The sequence below is a fragment of the Schistocerca piceifrons genome, chromosome X (assembly GCF_021461385.2).
Source record: "Schistocerca piceifrons isolate TAMUIC-IGC-003096 chromosome X, iqSchPice1.1, whole genome shotgun sequence".
Taxonomy (NCBI): Eukaryota; Metazoa; Arthropoda; class Insecta; order Orthoptera; family Acrididae; genus Schistocerca; species Schistocerca piceifrons.
Window position 1 is genome coordinate 538,570,996 of NC_060149.1, and position 26,177 is coordinate 538,597,172.

A 26,177-nucleotide genomic window follows, 5' to 3' on the forward strand; every position below is an offset into this window, starting at 1 on the left:
GGTATGAGGTGTCATAGGGCAGACATTACAACCACCAGTTTGCATAGCCCCTAATTTTGGCAATGGGTATAAAATTTCGTACATGTTAAGACAAATGACTGTACCCATTGTTACAATCTGCTACAAAATTGGTGTAATAATTTGAGGGTTACATTTAAATTTTTTTACATTTAAATTTTGTATTGGCTTCAAAATAGTTACAGAAGCATTTTACAAGTACCAATGTAATAGTAGCAAATGGTTGCTTGGCTTTTTTCTCTCAGTTCATAGTCAGAGCGCTTGTTAAAACTTGTTTGTGTGCAGTTTAGGTAAAATTGGTTCTTCGTGGACGTAAGATGTTAGATACACTCTCTAGTTAAAAAGTGTACACTGATTTTTGATCGATTTTCACTATATCATAACTTTTTACAAAATAATAATTATTTTGCAAATGAACTTGTTCTTCATGCTGCTCTGTTAACTCAGCTGAACTGAATGAACTAACTCCAGTACTAACGCACTTGTACTAACTTGGTCGGCTCATGTGCTGTGATATTATAACAGGTAACAATGACAATTTTCACTTGTCTTTATTAATGCAATGGATAAATAAATTTACAGTTAACATTTACAACTCTTTAAGAATACAATTATGCAATTTTGTTCTTAAAAATATAGTAACATATTTTGTGAAAACAAAAATTTGACACACTCATTTTTCATAAGAAATTTAGCAAAATATCTATATGAAACAGTCAAGGGGGAGAGTGTCATGGAAATGGTACACAAGTTGGGGATGCAGTTATTTAAAAAAGTCATTTTTCATTGCACTGACATCTTTTCATTAAAGTTTAATCATCAACTTCCTCCTTTGAATGTGGCAATATTTTTTCCGCACTCATCTATATGAGGAGAAATGATCAGATATCAGTGCTTGCATGGAAAGACTTAAGTGTTTATTTTTCTGCACGTTGTGCGAGATTGAAGGTAGTTCAGTGAACTCCCTGCCAAGTTATTAAGAGTGGAATGCAGAGTAGTAATGTAGATGCATTTAGTAGGGGGTTGAAATAAGGGCAGCTACAGTAAAAAAAAAAAAAAAAAAAAAAAAGGTGCTTTTGTCATTTGAAGTTGTGATGTACAATTTACACAAAGTCATCTTGGAATACAGAATTTTAGAGAAAATGGCCTTCAAATTATGAACTAGATTGTAAATGCTAGAATGGGATTCGACTGGTCAATTAAAAAAATTAGTATTTAGTAACCAAAAGAGTGAAATTTATTCAAAGACAAAGTTAATTATGCTGAATAACACAAACAACAGTAACCAAATCGGGGGGGGGGGGGGGTTTATTTATGCAAATGAGAGAGGATATTTTGAGGAAGATAATGATTGTATTTAAAATAGTTTAGGTGATGTCAATTATCATAATGCGCAGAAGCAAAAATTGGAGGAGGCAGAAAAGTTGAATCCTTAACAGAAAGAAAAATTTGGGGAACAGTTGACTTTTTGATGAAAACCCAGGAAAAGTAAAGGACTGAGTACAAATTACATTTACAAGTATGCAAAACATTTTTTAAATTAGCCATGTGGTGTACCATTAGCAAAAAGGCTGTAGAAAAGGGATTACAGGAAAAGAGAAGTTGGAGTAAAACCGAGAGGACCTGTAGTCAGTACAACCCCCCCCCCCCCCCCCCCCCCCCCCCAATTGTTGTTTACAAAGGGAGGGGAGGATTATAAGTAGTCCTTGGTTCTAGACATATATTTAGAGCTTTTAGAAAGAGAAATAGATCATTTGGAAAATATACAAGGGCATACTGAAAAGTAATGCCCCCCAAATTTTTTATTCTGTTCTCAATTTCTATTGAAGTATTACATGTCACTTAAATTACTTGGTCAGCTTACCTACTTTGCTGACGCAACTTGCAGCCCTCTGCCGATAGGGGGCTCCAAATTGTAGTGTGTAAGATAAATATGTATCTGTGTGTGAGAGAGACCCTCAGAAAACTGAAAGCATAAATTTGAAGAGTTCATCCACACATGGAGCACCCTCTCTTTTAGCATGGCAATTCCAGACCACATGAGAGTGCTGTGACATTTGAAACAATCCAATGCCTTGGATTCCATGTCATCATTTATCCTACATTCAGTTCATCTGATTTTCATCTGTTTCCAAAACCTGAAAGAACACCTTCAAGGACTTCACTTTGATAGTGATGAAGTGGTGCAAGCAGATGTGAGGTTGTGGCTCCGTCAACAATGCCAAACATTCTACAGTGATGGTATCAATAAACTAGTCTGTCATAGTGAGAAATGTGTTGGTCACCAGGATGAATATGTTGAGGAATAAATACACTGAAGTGCCAAAGAAACTGGTATAGGCACATGTATTCAAATACAGAGAGATGTACATAGGCAGAATATGGCACTGTGGTCAGCAACGCCTATATAAGACGACAAGTGTCTGGCACAGTTGTTAGGTTAGTTACTGCTGCTACAATGGTATGTTATCAAGATTTAACTGAGTTTGAATGTGGTGTCATAGTCTGTGCACAAGCAATGGGACACAGCATCTTTGAGGTGGTAATGAAGTGGGGATTTTCCCATATAACTATTTCACTAGTGTACCGTGAATATCAGGAATCCGGTAAAACATCAAATCGCTGACATCGCTATGCCCAGAAAAAGATCCTACAAGAATGGGACCAACGACGACTTGAGAATCATTCACTGTGACAGAAGAGCAACTCTTTCACAAATTGCTGCAAATTTCAGCGCTGGGCCATCAACATGTGTCAACGTGCAAACCATTCAATGAAATACCATCGATTTGGCTTTTCAGAGCTGAAGGTCCACTCATGTACCCTTGATGACTGCACGAATCAAAGCTTTATGCCTCACCTGGGCCCTTCAACACCGACATTGGCCTGTTGATGACTGGAAACATGTTGCCCCGTCTGATGAGTCCCATTTCAAATTGTATCAAGTGGATGGATGTGCATGGGTATATGGACAACTTCATGAAACCATGGACCCTGCGTGTCAGCAGGAAACTACTGAAGCTGGTGGAGGCTCTGTAACTGTGTGGGGCATGTGAAGTTGAAGTGATATGGGACTCCTGATACATCTAGATATGACTCTGACAGGCCTGTATCCTGGAAGTGGCATTCTAACACTCGGGGATATCAGCTGGATGATGCAATTTTGTTGAAATTTAAATTGATTTGTTAGCTTGTAAACAACTGTGGTGTTTTGTAAGACACTGGCAGTACATACATAATTATTCAAATTGTTCATGTGTATATCATTACATAGATACTGCGTGTCTTGTACCCATCACATAATTAGTTTTCTTACACAGGTTACAGATACTACAAATCAGGTTGAATGCTGTAAGTTACAATTTTGTTTGTTCACAATCACATTTAAAGTGAAAGGCTGTCAATTTTTTCATTATATAGAATTTTTTATGTTGTAGAATGCTTTTTCTGTCAACCATGTCTCTGCCACCATTTTAAATTTATTTTTGTTCAATGCCCTTGGATGAAAGAATATTTTTGTCTTTACTTAGGTGAGTCCAAGGAATGTCCAGTAAGTTCCTGTTTGTAGTTTTGTATGAGTGCACATCTGATCTTCTTTCATACATGTGGACATTCTGTTTGGCGCTTATAAATACTGTGAACATGTATAGTCTGAGGACTGTAAGTATTTTGGCTCAACAAAGTATTGTCTACAGGAAGTTATGTCGCTTAAACCAAAAATACATCTATTGGCTTTCTTCTGTCAGAGGAAAACTTATTTTGCTCTAGCATTTTCCTCCAAAGTCATATTCCTTTATGCATGTGTGTGTGAAAAAATGCATAGTATACTATGAACACAAGGTCTTTGCTCATGCAATCCTTCAGTTTCCTTAGGACTCTTGCCAACTTACTGCAGACTTTTCTGTATGGGCATTCCAGCATAATTTAGTATTGAGGTAGATGCCTAAACAATTTTACAGAATGCTTGATCCCATTTTGTCCATTTTTAACAGTTCTTAGGGAAAAAGAGGATTTGTTCAGTTTTGTTGTTATTTAATGTCAGCTTGTTTTCTTGGAACCACTGAGCTGCCTCTTCCGTCATGGAGTTGTTAATTTGTTTGACAACATTCACACATTATATGATGTGATAAAAGGTGTGTCATTGGTGTACCTCACAGATTTGTATGGCATTAAGTTTGGTAGGTCATTCACATACAAAATAAATGAGAAAGGTCCCAGCACAGATCCTTGTGGCGCTACGTATTTTACTGAGAAGGTCAAATTTTGTTATTTGAATTTACAGCTACTGATGGGTTCTGTTTGTCAAATAAACTTTCAGTAGTGCTAGTTCTGTTGTTCTGTATCTTTTAAGTTTCTAAATTAAAATGCTATGTAACCCAGTGTCAAATGCCTTGATTAAATCTACTATAGTAGCTAGGTGTGCTGCCGATTTCAATACCATGTAGTGCTGATCGTGTCGTACTGATAATACAACTTCTTAACTACTTTAACTTTTTTAATACATCTTACACAAAACACTTTTTTACAAGGAAGACTTAAAAAAAAGAAATTAAATTGCAAACATGGAAGAACACCAAGAGGAACTTCAAAACTTAGCAAGATGATTCTTGAACTGCCTGAATTGTACATAGCTCACTTTGGAACCCTTATTTGGCCTTACTAAATACACTCCTGGAAATTGAAATAAGAACACCGTGAATTCATTGTCCCAGGAAGGGGAAACTTTATTGACACATTCCTGGGGTCAGATACATCACATGATCACACTGACAGAACCACAGGCACATAGACACAGGCAACAGAGCATGCACAATGTCGGCACTAGTACAGTGTATATCCACCTTTCGCAGCAATGCAGGCTGCTATTCTCCCGTGGAGACGATCGTAGAGATGCTGGATGTAGTCCTGTGGAACGGCTTGCCATGCCATTTCCACCTGGCGCCTCAGTTGGACCAGCGTTCGTGCTGGACGTGCAGACCGCGTGAGACGACGCTTCATCCAGTCCCAAACATGCTCAATGGGGGACAGATCCGGAGATCTTGCTGGCCAGGGTAGTTGACTTACACCTTCTAGAGCACGTTGGGTGGCACGGGATACATGCGGACGTGCATTGTCCTCTTGGAACAGCAAGTTCCCTTGCCGGTCTAGGAATGGTAGAATGATGGGTTCGATGACGGTTTGGATGTACCGTGCACTATTCAGTGTCCCCTCGACGATCACCAGTGGTGTATGGCCAGTCTAGGAGATCGCTCCCCACACCATGATGCCGGGTGTTGGCCCTGTGTGCCTCGGTCGTATGCAGTCCTGATTGTCGCGCTCACATGCACGGCGCCAAACACGCATACGACCATCATTGGCACCAAGGCAGAAGCGACTCTCATCGCTGAAGACGACACGTCTCCATTCGTCCCTCCATTCACGCCTGTCGCGACACCACTGGAGGTGGGCTGCACGATGTTGGGGCGTGAGCGGAAGACGGCCTAACGGTGTGCGGGACCGTAGCCCAGCTTCATGGAGACGGTTGCGAATGGTCCTCGCCGATACCCCAGGAGCAACAGTGTCCCTAATTTGCTGGGAAGTGGCGGTGCGGTCCCCTACGGCACTGCGTAGGATCCTACGGTCTTAGCGTGCATCCGTGCATCGCTGCGGTCCGGTCCCAGGTCGACGGGCACGTGCACCTTCCGCCGACCACTGGCGACAACATCGATGTACTGTGGAGACCTCACGCCCCACGTGTTGAGCAATTCGGCGGTACGTCCACCCGGCCTCCCGCATGCCCACTATACGCCCTCGCTCAAAGTCCGTCAACTGCACATACGGTTCACGTCCACGCTGTCGTGGCATGCTACCAGTGTTAAAGACTGCGATGGAGCTCCGTATGCCACGGCAAACTGGCTGACACTGACGGCGGCGGTGCACAAATGCTGCGCAGCTAGCGCCATTCGACGGCCAACACCGCGGTTCCTGGTGTGTCCGCTGTGCCGTGCATGTGATCATTGCTTGTACAGCCCTCTTGCAGTGTCCGGAGCAAGTATGGTGGGTCTGACACACCGGTGTCAATGTGTTCTTTTTTCCATTTCCAGGAGTGTAGGTTTTTACACTCAAAAAAATCATTTACTTTGTCTTTCATTAAAGTTTCAATAATTTTTGGTATTATGCATACTATTGCTATAGGCCTGCAATTTTGGGGTTAATTTCTGTCTCCTTTTAATTATATATGATCAAGACAATTGTCAGTTTCAGGCAGTTTGGAAATGTTGCCCCTCTAAACATCCTGTTGACAGGGTATGATAGCACATGGTATCTATTATTTTTTAGGGTAAAATTAGAGAAACATTGTATAACGTCAGTTCTGAAGTCGCTCATTGATCTGACTACAGTCAATATATCCTTGGGACAGAGTAGCATTCACTCCACTCCATTGTTGGTTGATTGATGCAGCAACTGCGAGGAAACAGAGTTCTCTGTCCAGATTTTGGCAAGCCTACCTCCAGCTCTGCTTTTTGTGAATTTGGAAGTCTATCCACATTGTCATCTAAATTCATCTTTCATGGCTAATTTCCTAGAATTTATGAAATTATTATTTAGCTCATGTGCACTTAGAGGAACAGGTGACTTTTCTGCCATGAACCATGTTTCTGATTTAACTTTTTTCCAAGCTACTTTTCATTTCTTACAAGACTATCACATGTAGTTAACATTGGCTTTTTTCTTTGTGGGAATGATATCTTTTCTGTAAATCTTTTTTTTTTTAATTTGACATACAAATGCCCCAGTTTCAACACTCATTATCAGTGCAAGATTTGCCACAGTAAATTTTTAACAGAATCCTTATTATTCAAGAAAGTTGTATATTAATCAGTTACATTTCTCTTGTGTTGCTTACTTGCATTCAGTCCGTCATGTTTAGTGACAAGGAAAAAGGATTCATTAAAGATAGTGGTAATGATGTATCACAAACAGTCAAAAGCGTCTCTGAAAGACTCATTCTCCATGACATTAGTTCACCAGTCAGTGCTCAAAAGTCTTTGTGTGAGATTTGTTACATTTTGTTGTTTCAACTGTCATACTTTTGTGGGTTCTATTGGTTAGTCATTATATTTTTTGAACTCCATTAATTTTAAGAATTTTCCATCATGGTCAGAAAACATAGTTTTAACAACTTTTAAAACTACATCATCCTTGCAAAAATCTGATATAACATTATCTAGACAGGCAGAACCAGGAGGATAGCAGGGCAGATGGAGTGGCTGCTGTGCTGGCTATATAGTGTGCAAAGTAAAAAGGCATCAACTAAAATATGGAAGAGGCAAGAAGGCCACATGCCAAAGACGCTAAGTAAGGTGTTCTTTACCAGTTGGCTCTCACTACGGAGAAAAATTTAGAAGGGGAGGTCAAACCCCAAAGGGGGACCAAAAATGCCAAAAAGGAAGGGTGAAAAAAGAAAACGAGTGGAACAAAATTGCTGTTGATCAAAACTACTTCTGCTGCCTAATCTGCAGTGCTCCAGGCCTGTGACCATCTTGGCAATACCCAGTGTCCATTATTCCTCATCAGTCTTTGAATATGGTTCAGGTTGTCATTTTTGATATGGACCTCATCTTTCAGACTGATGAGGAACACGCCTGGCCAGTCTGGAATGGCGAGGTATTCATTTTGTTTAGCATGTTCAGAAATGCTGCAAGGACAATCACATTGATACCAGCATCTTCATTCTGTCATTTGAGGGGGGGTCACCCTCCCAGAGATGGTGAAATTTATGGTTTATCAGTGTGACATGAAGCCTTATGTCCCACAACCCATGAGGTTTTTTTGGTGTTTGCATTTCAAACATATGTCTTCCCACTGTACAGTGGACCCTCTATGTGGAAAATTTGGACTCCCACTCCATGTGTTCTGCCGCCTGCGCGCATTAATTGTCATTACCATCACTCTCCCCACTTGCCAGATTGCCCGGTTTATAAGGAAAAGAAGATACAGGAGTATAAGTCCCTTGATTATTTATCCTACACTGAGGCTCATCGGAAATATGACTGTCTTCAGCTTGCATCAGTGACATTTAACTTTGCCTTTGTTACTTTCTTTCCCCCTTCTTGTCATCCCAGTCTCACCCCTCTCTCTTCGACCCCCCCCCCCCCCCTCCCAAGTGGTTCCCACTCCCATCCCTCTGGGTACCGCCGCCCCTACCCAGCTGGAGAAATATGCTCCTCCTTCGGCATCTGCTGGTGATGGAGGTCCCCTTCCAGGACACCTCCTCTCTGGTGTCTCCCAGACCTGTGGTCTGCTGCCACACATGGGCTAAGGAGACAAAAGGTATCAAGATTCAAGGACCCAACAGAGCTGATGAGCCACCATCCATTTGTATAACTTGCAGGGGACATTCGTCAGACTGATTGGCCAGTAACTATTGATGGATGCCAGATCCTTACTGGGCCTAAGGACAGGTGCCACAATACTGTCCCCACATTTAGAGAGAAAAACACCTTGAAGCCGAGTACTGTTAAACACAGGGAGGAGATGATGTCACTGTGGAGTATTGAGGTGTTGAAGCTGTTGGTTATGGTGGAATCAGGGCCATGGTCTGAATCATGTGAAGAGGAGAGGGCCAGAAGTAGTTCCCATTCACTAAAAGGTTCATTGTATAATTCTGCATGACAAGGTGTAAAACATAAGTGGAGAGCTTCAGCCCGCTGTTTTGAGAGTAGGAAGACTGCTGGATAGGTCATCCACTCTCTCTCAGTTCCACATCTCATTGAAACCTGCTATCTTTCTGGGCCCTTGCCTCCTCTACCTATAAAAGAGAAGAAGAAGAAGAAGAAGAAGAAGAAGAAACATAAGTTCTGGGATGAGGCCCTTCATACCACGTTGGAAGCAGTTGCCATCTGGGCCCACTTGGACTCTGCAGTCACGGTCTGCAATCTCCATATCTCTCCTGACAGAACACCTATACCTGGTGCCCTAACTGTCTTCCTCCTCGTTGGTGATTTTAATGCCCATCAGCACTTGTGAGGCAGTGCTTTTTTGTCTAGTCGGGATCTCCTCATAGACCAGTTTCTTGTGGACCACAACCTTCCTAATGATGGTTTCCCTACCCATTTTAATGCTGGTGTTGACAGTTTGTCTGCCCTTAATCTTTCACTCACTTCCCATCCCCTTCTTCATTCATTACACTGGTTGCTGTGTGATGACCTCTGTGATAGCGATCACTTCCTGTTGGTTCTCTTGTCCCCTTCCCACCTCCTGATGGTCAGGTTACCCCATACAGTTTTCCATCACACTCATTACTTTCTATATACCTCCTAGGTTGTCAGTTGTATTGATGAACTCATCCATGACATGTCCAATACAATTGTTCATGCTGCCAGCATTGCCATCCGCCACTCAACGGACCCCTTTCACCGCCGGCCAGTCTTGTGGTGGAGCACGGCCGTTGCCATCGCCATGTGTGATCACTTTTGAGCATTGCAACATGTTAAGCAGCACCTGCCCTCTGCCAGTCTTATTACTTTTAAATACCTTCACACCAAATCTAGTTTCTTAATTGAGCAGAGCAAGTGGGTCTGTTGGGAATGTTTTGCCTCCTCCCCAGGTTCTTCTGTCCCTTTGTCATAAGTGTGGGCTGCACACTACACACTCCAAGGTGTCTTCCATCCCAGGCCTTGCCATCCCGGGTGGGTTTTGCATGCATTCGTCGGTTCTTGTGGAACATTTTGTGGCACATTTTGCAATGGCTTCGGTGCCAGCTTCCTATCTGGCAACCTTCCTCCTCCGGAAACAGTGGGCCACAGCTTCCCACTTATGTTTAACCCCTAGCTTCCTATCTGGCAACCTTCCTCCTCCAGAAACAGTGGGCCCACAGCTTCCCACTTATGTTTTACCCCTTGTCAGGTAGAAACCTACAGTGACCCTTTTACTGAATAGGAACTTCTTTCTGGTCCTATCCTCTTCCCACAATTCAGCCCCTGGCCCCAAATTTCATACACAACCAATTGCTTCAACACCTCAGTCCTCCATGGCGACAACATTTCTTCTGGGTGTTTAACATAATTTGACTCCAAGGTGTTTTCCCCTCTCAATGCAGGGATAGTATTGTGTTTCCTGTCCTTAAGCCCAGTAAGGATTCATCATCCCTCAATAGTTACCAGCCAATCAGTGTGACCAATGCCTCTGCAAGTTATTTTAATGGATGGTGTTGGGTCCTCCAATCTCGGGACCTTTTGTTACCTTACAATTGTGGCTTTCAGGAGGGATGATCTCTGATCAGCTGCTTCAGTGGGAAATTGCAAATTCACAGGCCTTCTCCCAGTGCTGCCATCTTGCCACAGTTTTCTTTGGTCTTCAAAGATGCTTATGACATGGCTTCGCCAGTGACCGATGACCTCAGCAGTTTGGTCCCATAGGAACATACCATCACCACATGGCTTGCCACCATCTTACTTACACTTCGTGAATGGGGTTTTTGGGGCCCTGTCCCAATTTTTATTCGCCATTTCCTGTTCCTGTTATTTGGAGTTTGGGTTGGCACCATTCTCAGCTCTCTGCAGACCCAGGAGAATAGTGTTCCACAGGGTTACATATTAAGTGTCCTTCTTTTCCTCATTGCTATTAAATGACTTGGGGCCACCGTTGGTCACCCCTGCTCTGTATGTTGATGATTTCTGTATCTGGTCTAGTTCCCACTCGGTGGCCTGTGTGGAGTGACAGCTTCAGGGTGCCATCTGGTGCACATCCATGTAGACTCTTTCATATGGTTTTCAATTCTCCACCCTTAAATCATGGATGGTGCATTTCTGTTGCCATACTTCCATCCATCCAGATCTGGAACTCTATCTGGACACTCAACACCTGACCGTGGTCCACCAGTTCCATTTCTGGGGTCTTCTTTTTGACAACAAGCTTACTTGGTTACCCGATATCCAACTTCTGAAGATTGGCTGTTTCTCTAAACTCAATGTCCTTTGCTTCCTTGCCTACACCTCTTGGGGTGTAGATTGTTCGAATCTTCTCTGACTTTATTGGGCCTTGTTCTGTCCCATCTGGACTACAGCTACCAAGTTTATGGCTCAGCTTCCCCTTCTACACCACTCGTCTTGGACCCAGTCAACTATTGTGGTATCCATTTGGCCACCAGTGTCTTTAACACTAGTTCTGTCAATAGTCTAATCACTGTCTCCTCTTTCCCTACTCACTCCTCCTGTTGTATTCTTTTCACAGCTCTGTAACATCTGCTGCATGCCCTTGGGTGATTTACCAGTTGGTCTCAGTCTCGCTTCTCTTCACCATGATTTCCACCTTCCCTCTTTGTCTGTTCTACACATTCTCTCCCGATAACACCCTTTGGTTAGTTCCTTGGTCCCAAATTAGGATGGATCTCTCCTGGTGTCTGAAAGCCTCTGTCACTCTGATGCTGTTCCTTTGTTTGTTCTGCTGATGTTTATGGGGGTTTTGGGATGCTATTGTTTCCTACACTGATGGCTCTAAATCAGGATCATGTGGGATAACTATGGAACTGATTGCCATTTAGCAGGCTCTTTGCTTTATTAAACAGTCCTCCCTCACCCAAGTTTTGTTATGTACGGACTCGATGAGTGACCTTCAGGCTATCGCCTGGTGTTTTTCCCAACACCCTTTGGTCTTTACTGTCCACAGCCTTCTTGCTGATCTTGACCACACTGCTTGTTCAGTTGATTTACTTTATGTTCCCAGTCATATGGGTATCCTGGATAATGACCTTGCTGATCATATGGCTAGTGTGACACTTTGGGGCCCACACCCCTGTCTAATAAACTTTTTGCAATTAAGGGGACTCCTTCATGTGGTGTTCCTTTTTCTTCACTCTCAGCAGGAATCTACCACCTTCTGCTGTCTTCATATCGGCCATACCAGGTTGACTCATGGCTTTTTACTCTCCCTTTGTAGTTGCAGGGTCTACATCACTGTGTTAGATATTTTGCTGGATTGCGCCCAACTTTTGGCCCTTCACACTAAATATACCCTCCCACACTCTTTTTCATGGATGTTAGTGAATGACCCTTGCACCCTTGCATGGTTACATATGTTCTTGGCTAACCCCCCCCCCCCCCCCCCCCTCCAGTTCAAGTACCTGAATTTCCTTCCAGAACTGGAGTCCTTAGTTCTTTATGTTTTGTCTAGTCTTTTGTACAGTTTTGTCCTCCTTTGTCTTGTGTCTTCTTTCTCTGGTGTCTTCCTTGTTGTGCCACGATCATGGTGTGGTGTGAGGTTTGGACACATTGGTGCCACCTCCTGTTCTTGCCTCTCTTCCCCCCTTTCTGTTCTTTACTCTTCCTACCATCCTGGCAATCTTTCTGTCTCTTTGTCCTTTTTCCTTTCCCATTGATTGAACTGTGATGTTGGTGTTGTTCCTCCCTTAGCCACCTTGGATCATGGGACCAATGACCAACGACCGATGACCTCGCTGTTTACCAACCATCCATTCTTCCTTAGTTAGCCCAATTTGAATGATTATTCTGTGGGTCATGTGACTACAGTTAATGTGCTCTCACATGAGTGAAAATATTTTCAAAACATTGTGTTACATACTGTTGCTTCTGATGGCATATCTGATATTGTTTATGAGATATGAAATTGCTTGATACCTGTGTAGATATTATTCCTGATCTTTGACTACTGCAGCCTGCAGACTAAGAAGTTGTCTAGTGAGAAACACCATTTGCAGTTGAGAAAAGCCCTGTTAGTGCCTTGCAGTTTAACTTTTACATTGTTCTGCCATAGACATTAATCACTTATTACTCTGTTATTACTTAATTAATTAATGGATTTAATTATTTTGTGGTATAACTAACACTGAACTATGAATACTATTTGCTTTTGCTTCACTTGTGGTTATGTAGGATTTTATGTTACAGAGGACTTGATGTTATGATTTTGGAGAACATTAATGGGCTTATTGATAGCTAGAGCAAGGAGCACTTCAATTTACACAATGATGACTTCATTTGTATGATTAATATGTAGTGATGTTAGCTGCTATTCACTTTCAATGTCTTGATTATTCAGCCTGCCACTAAAACAAATCAAAGTAAAACTTATGGAAAAGATACAAATGCCACACTAATTAATGATAATTAACTTGAGTATGACTATGGAAGGGAAGCTAAGATAACCTGGAAATTTGGAAATGTGAAATCAATTTGAGACCCCCTGTTGTTAGCACTCATTACGTGGTGTGAATAAAGAGCTAGTTGTGTTTCACAAGACCTATATTTCTAAATCTGTGCTGAGTGTGTCAATAGATCGTTTCCTTCAAAATACTGCATATTGTTTGAACCCAGTATGTGTCACAAAATTCTACTGTAAATTGACATCAGTGCATGGGGTCTGTAATTCAACAGACTACTTTTATTTGATTTCTTGTTTATTTGTGTGACATGCAACTTTCCAGTTCTTATATACGGATCTTTTGTCGAGCAAGTCATATATGATTGCTGAGTATGGAGCTATTATATCTGCAGACTCTGAAAGGAACCTAATTGGTATACAATCTGGACTGAAAGACTTACCTTTATTAAGTGCTTTAAGCTGCTTTGCTACACCGAGGACATCTACTTCTAAGTTATCCATGTTAGCAGCTGGTCATGATTCAAGTTCTGGAATATTTACTTCAACTTCTTTGATGAGGAAATTTGAGAAAACCATGTTAAGTAATTCTGCTTTAGTGGTAGTGCCATTGGTGTAGCTGTCACTGCCAAATGTAGATGTTGGCGTGCTGTGGTGAAATGTTGGACGGGGATGGAAACTGTCAGGATGTGCCATATTAAAACTTGGCCATCATCTTCAAGTGTTTTATTATTCCCAGCTTCAGTGCCGCATTCCTCCCTGTGCCGCGATGCCAAGGATGCCACTTTGCTGTCTGCAAAACAGCTTGGCACGGAAGGGCTACCTCAGCGACCTCTGCAACATACTGCGGTGTGCTGGCTGTGTACAGTCGTGGTATTTTGATAACATCAAGATGCTCAGGCAGCCGGCTCAGCGGCCTTCATCCCCAAGCGCCGCTCACTGGAATCTGCAGGGCGGCCCACTGCGTGCTTCTTTGCCGTCATGCTTAAGATCAAGGGCGACAACAAGCACCTATGATCTGACAGGCAAATCTGCGGCCGTCACCTCGGTATGCCTATGGCGTGTGTTGGGAGCCAACAAGACTGCTCGCGGTAGCGAGCAATTGAGTGGCCCATCACTGGCTGGCTACGGACCCTGTGTTGGCCTCAGAGGGTCAAACCAGCAACCCGCCGTGGACTGGAATGCTGGTGCCCCATCTGCTGCTTCGTGCAGCTGGTGGTTTGCCATGCCCCACCATCCAGGAGAGCTGCCACACTTGAATTCCCCTCGTTAGAAAAACCAGCACCTATTTATATGTGGCTGTGCACCCCTGTTTTACTAATGCACTGCCCCGAGTCATGTACTCATAACACCTAAGTTGGGCCAGTGGGCCCATTCTGCCTGTAACTTGCACCATGCAAACCACTGTGTTTACTCTTTTCAGCAGTTCTTCAACCCTGTGGATACTTCTCTTTATCTTGCATTCATTTTTATTACCTTCTTCATACAATAAGTCATCCTCAGTTTCTCTGAAACCCATATTTTGTCCCAGATCTTTCTCTGTGAGTGCATCCTTTGCTGTTTGCAATGCACTCACATGCATAACAGATTCCTGCTCACTGTCCTTAGTATTATTCATTTCTTCCCACCAACCTGGATGCATTTTCTCATTGTCATCACATCCATTACTCTATTGTATTAGACATAACTCCTCGGTGCTGGCCAGCTGTAGCAGAGACTAGGTCTGAGTCATTCACTTTAGGGGACCAATAAAACTGGCCACCCTTCAGAATTTTAAGTATGGTCATATGCACCATTTGGCAACACGGCAGAATGTGAAATTGTCTGGAGGAAGTGTTATCACCTTCTCAAGCTATTACAGCACTGTCTGAGCTAGTGGTCTAGAGGTAAACATCATGAAATATAACACAAAGTCGTGAGTTTGAGTCCAAATAATTCTCTTATGTTTTAAACCACATTTCGGCTGTCTGCTGAAGTTATCAGTCTCATGAAACCTCAAAAATAGTTCACTTCACTTTCCAACTCGCCAGTAACAGCATAAAATTGTGGGAACAATTCCACAACAGAGCTCATGGCTGCATCAAGATCAGAACAAGTATGTGGTCCTTACCATACCCCACCACCGTCTAGTGTCAACTGCTCACAACCTCACCTCACCCACCGCCTCACGTCAAGAGCTGTCTTAACAGATGACCACATCATTGCACTATGAGTGTATTTATCAGCTGCCATTTTCTTGTTTTAAGTCATAGTATTTATCTTGCACTTACATATTGGATTTTGCATGCTTGAAACTTACGCTCTCTTTCTTAGGGGGGTGTCCATTGCAGCTGGCATTTGTTGCCAACAACTGAGGTACCTTTCAGTCACAGTATGAGAAAAATGACTGACAAGACTGCACCTCATATTGCTACTACTTGATAACACACTCCACTAATGTCACAAAGAAAGCTATGAGTTTGTTTGGGAAGTCATCCCTCACACACTTATTCTTGTGATCTTATGCCCTCAAACATTTACCTTTCCCACTCCTTATTGAGCAACTGTCAAGAATATTCTCATTTGGATGAAAATGCAGTTCCAACATGGTTTGTCAACATCTTTAACTCAGAAACAGTAAGTTTTTACCGACATGGAATCAGTAAACTACCTTAGAATTGTCAAATGGTTTAAATAATGTGAAAGAATATACAGGGTGTCCCAGGTCAGGGAGGGATATGATAGGAATGATTATTCAAAGCAAAAGAGTCTAGTAAATATGGGCTCTAAGATGCATACCTTAAGAGCTGTGAGCACCTGCCCAGTAAAAGAGGTGTTCGACAGTAGCGAAGATAAACAAATGCTCATATCTTTTAAGGTTTGTACTTTAGAGCACATGTTTACTGGACTTTTTTTCTACTTTTGGTGCATACTATCACCCCACAAAATAAGGACAGCAAAGAGCTTGCAGTACAAGAGATATGTTCTGCAGTATCGAAGACGAAAGAGTGCTCACAGCTCTTAAAGTGTGCATTATAGAGCCCATGGTTCCGTGGCTCCTTTGCTTTGAATGATCATTCCTGTTATATCCCTGAATATTGACCATTCCTCATCAAAGAAGCTGTATTGTTGATAATTTCTGTCTGATGTTTACTTTTGTGTTCAATATAGTAAGGGAAAATGCTGTTAAAATAAATAACACACATGAAATAAAACTTACCACAAGAACCTATATAGGCAAGAATTAGTACGATATTTCGCACTTTGGACTTTGAAGTCATCTATGGTCAATTACTACCATGTGCCATATTCAAGCAGAATGAAAGTGATGCATTTCATAAATAAAGTTGTGTGTTCACAGTTACCAAAAGGTATGTACACTGAAGAGTCAAAGAAACTTGTACACCTGCTTAATATCGTGTAGGACCGCCATGAGCATGCAGAAGTTCCACAACATGACATGGCATGAACTTGACTAATGTCTGAAGTAGTGCTGGAGGGAACTGATACCATGAATCCTGCAGGCCTGTCCATAAATCCATAAGAGTACAAGGGGATGGAGATCTCTTCTGAACAGCATGTTGCAAGGCATCCCAGATACGCTCAATAATGTTCATGTCTGGGGAGTTTGGTGCCCAACAGAAGTGTTTAAAACTCAGAAGAGTGTTCCTGGAGCCACTCTGTAGCAATTCTGGATGTGTGGGGGTATTGCATTGTCCTGCTGGAACTGCCCAAGTCAGGCGGAATGCACAATGGACATGAATGGATACGGGTGATCAGACAGGTTGCCTGCACATGTGTCACCTGTAAGAGTTGTATCTAGACATATCAGGTGTCCCTTATCACTCCAACTGCACATGCCTCACACCATTACAGGGCCTCCACCTGCTTTAACAGTCCCTAGCTGACATGCAGGGTCCATGGATTCATGAGGTTGTCTCCATACCTGTACACAGCCATCCACTCAATACAATTTGAAACGAGACTTGTCTGACCAGGAAACATATTTACAGTCATCAACAGTCCAATGACGGTGTTGACCAGCCCAGGTGAGGCGTAAAACTTTGTGTCATGCAGCCATCAAGGGTATACAAGTGGGCCTTCATCTCTCTTAACTTCTGTACAACACTCCACCTCTTCTCAACCCTTCACTGGACCAACAAGAGAAGATACGATCCAAACTTTGCTTGAAAGAAAAGGGAAAACATTAAAACGAGCATGCCCTAAGCAAGTAGATTTGGAGGCTTGGAATCTCACACTGAAATGTCGATCTGCCACGTGGATTCTGGAGGAGGAGGAGGAGGAGGAGGGGGGGGGGGGGGAGGCAGCAAAAATTTGACTAATCAGTTTATAGAACAAAACAAACCCCAAGGAAATAAATTCAATCCGAACAAAACTCTCTGTACTGCCATTATGAGTAGTAGTAGTAGTAGTAGTAGTAGTAGTATTAGTATTAGTAGTATGAAACTTACAAACAATTGGCTCTTTGGAACATGAATTGCAAAACATCAAATGGAGTCAGTGAAACAATGCCCAAAAGTGAAGCGACTACTGTCCTCAAGTGTGGGATCCTCCTATTTCAGAATAACCTAGGCATAAATTCACTTATTGTCAGAGTAGCTCTGCTAATTCACAGCAGGAGGGAACACCTCATCATCAAGACCATATCCATTTCAGAACGATCTACGTGATCCTTTGCTAAAGTTAACCTTCTAATCATTTGTGCCTGTGGACCAGCTTCCACTTCAACTGATGAATAACCAGCACATTTCTATGAAAATCTGACAACAGCAAAACATTCAGAAACCATCACATTTTCTTTAATATTTGGTGAAATTAAGATTAAGATAGGAGTGAAGACCACAGAAAACCATGCCTGTACTGCAAGCTTCGGACTTTTTATGCAAAACCAGAGATGACAAATAATAATGAATTTTATTAGCTACCAACACAGAGGCTAAGAGGAATGGAAATGAACAAACTCATGACCAAAATTATCAGCGATATTTGAACTGCGGTGAAGAAAGTGACTACATCCTAAAAACAGAAAAATCCTAAATTCAACTGCAAAACCCAACAGCTTATAGAACGAAGGCAAAATACTGATAAAGACACACCCAAATGCAGAGATCTCAACAAAAATGTAAGAAGGCGATCAGAAGAGATCAGTGAATGCAAAATACAAGACTTACTGAGGAGACCATCAAAATCAATGTGAACATGAGAGTCCCTCACTCCAGTCAGTGAAAAGGCAAGCTTATCATCCACAACCTTTGGAACAGCCAAGGAGAAGTTGTTACTGAAAGAGCGAAAATTATAAAAGTTGCTGAGGACTTTCATCGGAAGATCTGTAGTCAGGCACTGTCAAACCAAAGCCTACGTGATGAATCATGAAAATTTGTCATGAATGTTTGATCAGAAGACCTGGAACCTATCAATAAAAATGAAATAAAATCAGCTCTGAAACAACTCAAGGATTGTAAGGCATCAGGAGAAGATTGGATCACATGTGGGATGCTTGAAAGTGGGGAGAGGTGATGAAAGTTTCCTAATTGTTAAGGCTTTCGTGGCCACTTGTTGGCAAACTGCCTATTGGCTTCTGTCTCGGGTTCTTCGGCTGACGTTCATCTAATGATTTTTCTGACGTTTCGCCAGCACGAGTGGCTGGCATTGTCAAACCTTCCATTGCCGGCAATGGAGGGTGAAGTTTCGACAATGCCAGCCACTCGTGCTGGCGAAACGTCAGAAAAATCATTAGATGAACGTCGGCCGAAGAACCCGAGACAGAAGCCAATAGGCAGTTTGTCAAAGTTTCCTAAGTCTATTACATAAATATCTTGAGGAAGGTAAGATTGCTGAGACATTGTTAAATGCAGACGTCATTCTCCTCTTCAAAAAAAGGTGACAACATGAGCACCAAGGATGGCAGACCTATAAGTTGTTTATTTATATTTTACATGTTACTAACAAAAATCCTGATGAATTGCCTGAGTTGAAAATTTGATTTTTACCATACAGTCAAACAGGTGGGATTCAGAAAAGAATCAGGACTGTTTACCATATCCAAGCAGTACACACACACTGAGAGAGAAATGTATGTCCCATGTCACATGGCCTTCATACACACCTAAAGGTGTTTGACATGATCAGAACCTGGCAGTTATTGAGGATGATGAACAGAACCTACATTGGCTATAAATAAACCGAATTAACGCTCCACATTTACAAGAATGCCACTCTACATGTGAAAATATACTGGATCACTGGAAAAGTTCCTGTGAGAAGCGGCCTCAGATGAGGAGACACAATCTCACCTAAGTTATTCCCCTTTGCTCTGGAGGATGTGTTAAAGTGTCCATGCTGTGGACATAAAGGTATCAACATGGAAAACATGTCAACCAACTCTGTTTTACAGGTGATAACATCCTCTTCAATGATGGCACAAGCAAACTGTCAAAAATCATCTGAGGACACGAAGATGCTTCCTAAGCTGTAGGCTTCAAAACCAAGCTTCAAAAGATCATAATCATGTCCTACCAGAGTTGGCAGTCAGTGTGCATGAGGTGTGCTTGCTTGTGTGAATGAATGGTGTGTGTTTCTCTTTTTCTGAGAAAGATTGTGGCCAAAATCATATATGTAAGTGTCTTTTTAATTGTACCTGTTTGCAACTTAGGGTGTTATCTTTACATTTTTTAGAAATCTGTCTTTTCATACATTGTTACTACATTACTAATTCGTGCTCATATAGGCACACTCATGTTACAGATACGTTATGTTTTGTTAAAATAGATTTTTGTCTTAAGGTTGTCATGGTAGGTTGTATTTCATGTATAATAGTACAGTGCATAATGTAATACAGTTTTCCATTCATTAATTGACATGACAGTAAACATCAGAGGGAAATTATTAGCTATACGGGCTGTCCCATGAGGAATGGTCAATATTCAGGTATATGACAGAAACAATCATTTGAAGCAAAAAGCCTAGTAATCACGGGATCTAAAATGCATATCTTAAGAACTAAGAGCATTACTTCATTTTCAATACAGTAAAATGAATCTTATCGATTGCAACCTCTTTGCTTTCAATATTTTGGGAGGTGATAGTATGCACCAAAACAAGAAAAAGATGTCCAGTAAACACGGGCGTTGAAGTGCGAACCGTTAAGAGATATGAGCAGTTGTTCATTTCCACTACTGTGGAACACATCTCTTCTACCGAACAAGTGCTCATAGCTCTTAAGGTATGCATTTTATAAGCTATATTTACTAGATTATTGTTTCTGTTTTTCATCCTACTGCCTCCTCCCAAAATATGGAAAGCAAAGAGATTACAGCAGAAGAGATTTCTTTCACAGTATCAGACATAAAGGAGAGCTCATAGTTATTGAGGTATGCACGTTACAGCCCATGAATATTAGACTCTGTGGCAAGCAGATTTATCTCTAAGATTATACATTACTTTACAGAATTCTCTGTCAATATTTAATTTATTTGTGTGGTATGCTCCCAAGCTATTTTACCCATAGGATCCTGAATTTCTTTTCCACTGTAACCTTTTTCTGTAATTGTTAGCCCGATTTTAGTTCTGTTTCACACCTCAGATTGACAGGTCCTCAATGGGACAAACTTCAGTTCTCCTGACCATTTCCCCTGTTACCTAGGTTTCTGTTTTCTTGTGGTCTATTATTTCTGCCCCTTGGCCTACCTCTTTTTTCAAATTCTCTGTTTCCATTCTCATTACAATGAAAAATCCTCCTGTTTCCACCTCCCTGATATTTGTTTCTTTAATGTCCTACACCTCTTCTCCTATGATTTTCCCCATTGTAATAGTGGTTCTGCCTTCATGGTGATAAGCACCAAAACCACTCTGATTAAAATTCTCTCTCTCATTTTACTGTGAAGTAACTGCACTGCCAAATTAGTCAATCTGTGAGGAATGCAAAGCTCAGGCATGCCCACTAACTAACAGGACTTTCACAGACCTGCTGTCCTGTGTAAAAATCTACAATTTCTGGAAATTAGTGAACCCAAATCTGCAACTAAACCTCTACTTCTCATTGAGGATCCACACTGATATCTTTATGTGATGAATACACTAGGATGCAGACCATTGATCTACATCTACGTATATAATCCTCAAGCCACTGTATGGTGCATGGCTGAGGGTACCCTGTACCACTACTAGTCATCTCCTTTCCTGTTCCACTCACAAATTGAGCAAGGGAAAAATGACTGTCGATATGCCTGTGTATGAGCCATGATTTCTCATATCTTATCTTCATGGTTCTTACGTGAAATGTATGTTGGCAACAGTAGAATTGTTCTGCAGTCAGTTTCAAATTCTGGATATCTGAATTTTCTCAGTAGTGTTCCTCGAAAAGAACACACCTTCCCTCGAGGGATTTCCATTTGATTTCCCAAATATCTCCATAAAACTTGCATGTTGTTCGAACTTACCAGTAACAAATCTAGCAGCCTGCCTCTGAATTGTTTCGATGCCTTCCTTTAATCTGACAGGGCGCAGATCCCTAGCACTTGAGCAGTACTTAAGAATAGGTCACACTAACATCCTATATGTGGTTTTGTTTACAGATGAACCACACTTTCCCAAATTTCTCCCAGTAAACTGGAGTCAACTATTCGCCTTCCCTATCACAGTCCTCACATGCTCATTCCATTTCGTATCACTGTGTAATGTTATGCTCACATATTTAAACAATGTGACCCTGTCAAGAAGAACACTACTGATACCATATTTGAAAACTGTCGGGTTGCCACTCCTCCTCATTTGCATTAACTTACATTCTTTTACATTTAGAGCTAACTGCCATTCATCAGAGCAACTAGAAATTATGTTCAGTTCATTTTGTATCCTCCTGCAGTCATTAAACTTTGACACATTCCTGTACCACACAACATCATCAGCAAACAACCACAGGTTGCTGCCCACTCTAAAGTCATTAAACTTTGACACATTCCTGTACCACACAACATCATCAGCAAACAACCACAGGTTGCTGCCCACTCTACCCACCAGATCATTTATATGAAATGGAATACAAACAGTTGTAAAAATTTGGCAATGTTTCTTTCTTCTTTATATACCCCTAAGAGAACATTTAAGGTTGCTCAACTTTGTACTCCTCAATGAAGTTTTATTACCACAAGGATAAAATGTCAGTCATCAGCTGCACAAGACAACCTTTATTTGGTTCACCAAAAGGTTCAGTTCATCAAATAAAGGTTTTCTTGTACAGCTGATCACTGACCTTGTATCCTTGTGGAAATATTCCGCAGCTGCTGAACAGCAGCTATGAACAAAACCATGAAGTTTTATTAATTACTTGTTAATTACACCTGGAACACTTAAATGTACAGAGACCTATTTATCAGTTTTAAATGATGGAAAGAAGAATTAGTATTTCAGTTCATAATTAAATGAATATGTATATTGCTTATTTTAACTTTGGTGTACCCACTGAGATGTTTTTGCATACACGTAGGGGTGGGGGTTACCATCTGGGGGTGTGTGTACTCTGGTTTGTATTGTATACGACTGCTTTACTTCACCTAATGAAAGTACTGCAGACTGATTTCACTCAGAAGAGTAACTGGATAATTCAGTGAACTAAAACACTGAACAGTGCTTTCTGCTGAATGAACGAATGAATACTTCCTTCAACTGACAAAAAACTAAAGACTAGTTTCACTCAAGAAGAAAGAATGAATAAGTCGGTCAGTAAGCAAAAAACCACTGGATTGTGTCAACTGTTTTCATTCGTTTCCTCCCAGAGACTGGTTTCACACAAAAGAAATGAATGAATAATAATCCAACTGATACATAAAACTACAGCCGAATGATACAAGTGTTTCCATTTGGTTGCTCCCATACATTGATTTCACTCAAAAGAATGAATGAATAATTCAACCAACATGTGAAGCTGCAACCGAATGAGTCGATTGTTTTCCAAAAACTGACTGAATCAATTGTTTTCCAAAAACTGACTGAATCAATTGTTTGTACTCGGACATTCCCATCCCTAGTGTGTAGTCCCAAACGCCAATGATTATGAACACGGTGCCCAGCAATTGCTGACAAAGTTGCAGTTCAGAATGAGGTTTTCACTCTGCAACAGAATGTGTGCTGATATGAAACTTCGTGGCAGATTAAAACTGTGTGCTGGACCGAGACTCGAACTCAGGACTTTTGAGTCTCGGTCCGTCACTCAGTTTTAATCTGCCAGGAAGTTTCAGAGTTGCAGTTGGTGTTTGGTTTGTGGGGCGCTCAACTGCACAATCATCAGCACCCATACAAAGTCCTAATTTTTACAAAGTCCTAATTTTTACACAGCCCAATTTTTACATGGTCCACTGTCATGAATGATGATGATGATGATGATGATGATGATGATGATGATGATGATGATGATGACAAGGACGACGACGACGACGACGACGACGAGGACGACGACGACGACGACGACACAGACACAGACACAGACACGCAGTTCCCAGGCAGAGAAAATCTCCAACACGGCCGTGAATCGAGCCCGGGACCTCGTGATCCAGAGGCGGCAATGCTGACCACTAGACCACGAGCTGTGGACGTTGCAGTAGGTGCCTATCATTTCTGCTATATCAATTTTGGCTGAGAGATCTGGTACTCACAGTAATAACAGCAAAAATATCCCAAGTCATAGATGGAAATATCAAAGACTAGTGCAAATATGCACCACTCTCCCACTATATTCTCTGGGTAATGCCAATACCTAATGGAACTCCTCATATAATTGTGGCCACCAGGTCACAAATTAGAGAGAGCCATCTGTCTGACTAACACTATGCCAGACCATCTCCACAGGTGTGGTAGAAATATTTGCACAATGTGTAATCACCTCCAACCTAGTAGCTGACACAAATGACACTTGCCCAAGAAAGGGCATTCTACCACAGCAAAACCTGTCGGAAATTGTCAGCGCCTTTACAGATAAACACTGCTAACACCTTTCCATAATTTCTCTATGTAACAGCTGGACAAAGCAGTCGTAACTCACCTGCCCATCACCCTTTCCCTGGAGCAATCTGAAACGTGCGCAGCTCCTCCTCCCACCCAACTATTATGCTTTTAAAATTAGTGTGGGTGAATCAATTTACGGCTAGGTGGCCTCAAACACGGAATGAAGACTCATAACAAAATAAATCCTACAAGTATAAGAGACATCACTATAAGCCTCGTACATTAACCACAGGGGAGTACAGTACATAAGTTTGACTGATCCACGGATTCCAAAGACACATGCTGGACAGCTAGCACACTGACTGATTTGCCACAAAAATTCGTCTGTGCATTAATAATGAGAATCCCTCGAATGTGAGCAGGATTAGTGCAACAGACATCCCCCCTCTACACGTGACCATGCCTCCTATATCAGTGAAAAAAATTTAGCGACTAAATACAATCCTAGGACCACATTGATGGTAGGCTAGCTCTGCCAGATATGTAACTCTTGCAATATTACAGTGTGGCATCACTAGAAGACTCATAAATAGATGCGGGAATAATCATATACGACATTGCTACATGCTACGGTCGCAGGTTCGAATCCTGCCTCGGGCATGGATGTTTGTGATGTCCTTAGGTTAGTTAGGTTTAACTAGTTCTAAGTTCTAGGGGACTAATGACCTCAGCAGTTGAGTCCCATAGTGCTCAGAGCCATTTGTCATTGCCACATGCAAATGAGACTGGGAAATAGACACAGTCTAGAAAAAATAAATAAACTCTTCGTACATACAAAGTCATAGACTCGCAGAGGTCATGATACTATAAAATGCAACTTAAGAGACTGAGCACTGTATACCAATAAACCAATTCTCCAAAAACAAATTACCAACTTGATTAAAAAATATGAACAACACACACACACAATGATTGCTGGAAAAGCGAGTTGCACATACCTGATAACTGTGCAGTCAGCACAATATTTATGATGAGATGCTGCTCGTATCTGCCAGCCCTACAGATGTACGAAGCATGAGATCCAACATTGCCATTGTTAGCCTGCAGACAGCGCTGGGAGTACTGAACAAACCACAGCTGTGCAACACATCCCTGTATATATGCCTGCCAATCATAGGGAAAGACCATCTCTTTGGCTCCAAGTAACCACAGGAAGAATCGTAGGCAAATTGAGAGAAGGGGGGAATCACCAAGCCATGTGTGGATATGAGTAATGGTCTTTTCCAACAGTTTTAGTTTGGTAACTAGCACCACTTCAGTCTCAATGCAGTAGCGGAAACCGTAGCCAAGGATCATGCATGCGCCGGCGGTAATCTCCAGAGCCCTGCTTGATTAAGCTACCAGCATATCTCCTGTCAAACGAAGCAGACAGCATAGACTGTTAGACTGTCAGAATAAAAAGTTCTAAAATTAATTATGTTACACATCTGTGATCTGCTGCATACAGTCTTATGAAAAAAAAAAAACATGATTGTGGTGTGCGTACTGTAAGACCTTCGGTACACACACTATCAGATTATTTGACTTGTCGCTTTAACGAAGTAGGCGAGTGTCAGCAATATGTCTCGTGGTCTTATCGTGGCGTGTTTATCTTCTGCCATTAGGTCAGTCGATAGAAATGCCACTTGCACGCTTAGAGTAGCAGATGGACAGCGACCAACTTTAAACAGAACTTGATTAATTGTCACACACATTTATTAAAATAATAACAATCATAATTCTTACTTAACTTGATTCTGGATGCTATTTACAATTGACAATCTGAAGTTCCTTTGGTCTTGGTACATTAATCTTATTCTCACACATCTCTGATACTTGACAAAGTGTCTGTTCATTTATCTTCATGGCTATGTACAGGAATATGATAATCTTATTAGGCGCAGACTAAGACTTGACTATAGACTAATGCAGACTGCCTAATTGGAGGTCTGTACACTAGTTATAATACCTCGCACGTTCAAGTATCACTGCGCGAGTGTGATCCGCGAGGAGAAAAGGTTCTACGTTAGCAGCAATCTCATTGGCTGTGTTACATATTAATACGCGGATCGGCGGAAGCAGAA

At 41.7% G+C, this 26,177-nt stretch overlaps 1 protein-coding gene across 2 annotated transcripts in view; it reads left to right on the forward strand.

Annotated features, from left to right (window-relative positions):
• The window catches only part of LOC124722982 (dehydrogenase/reductase SDR family member 7), a 182,154-nt gene that overhangs the window by 27,554 nt on the left and 128,423 nt on the right, over positions 1-26,177 (forward strand). The gene's annotated exons all lie outside the window — the stretch shown is intronic.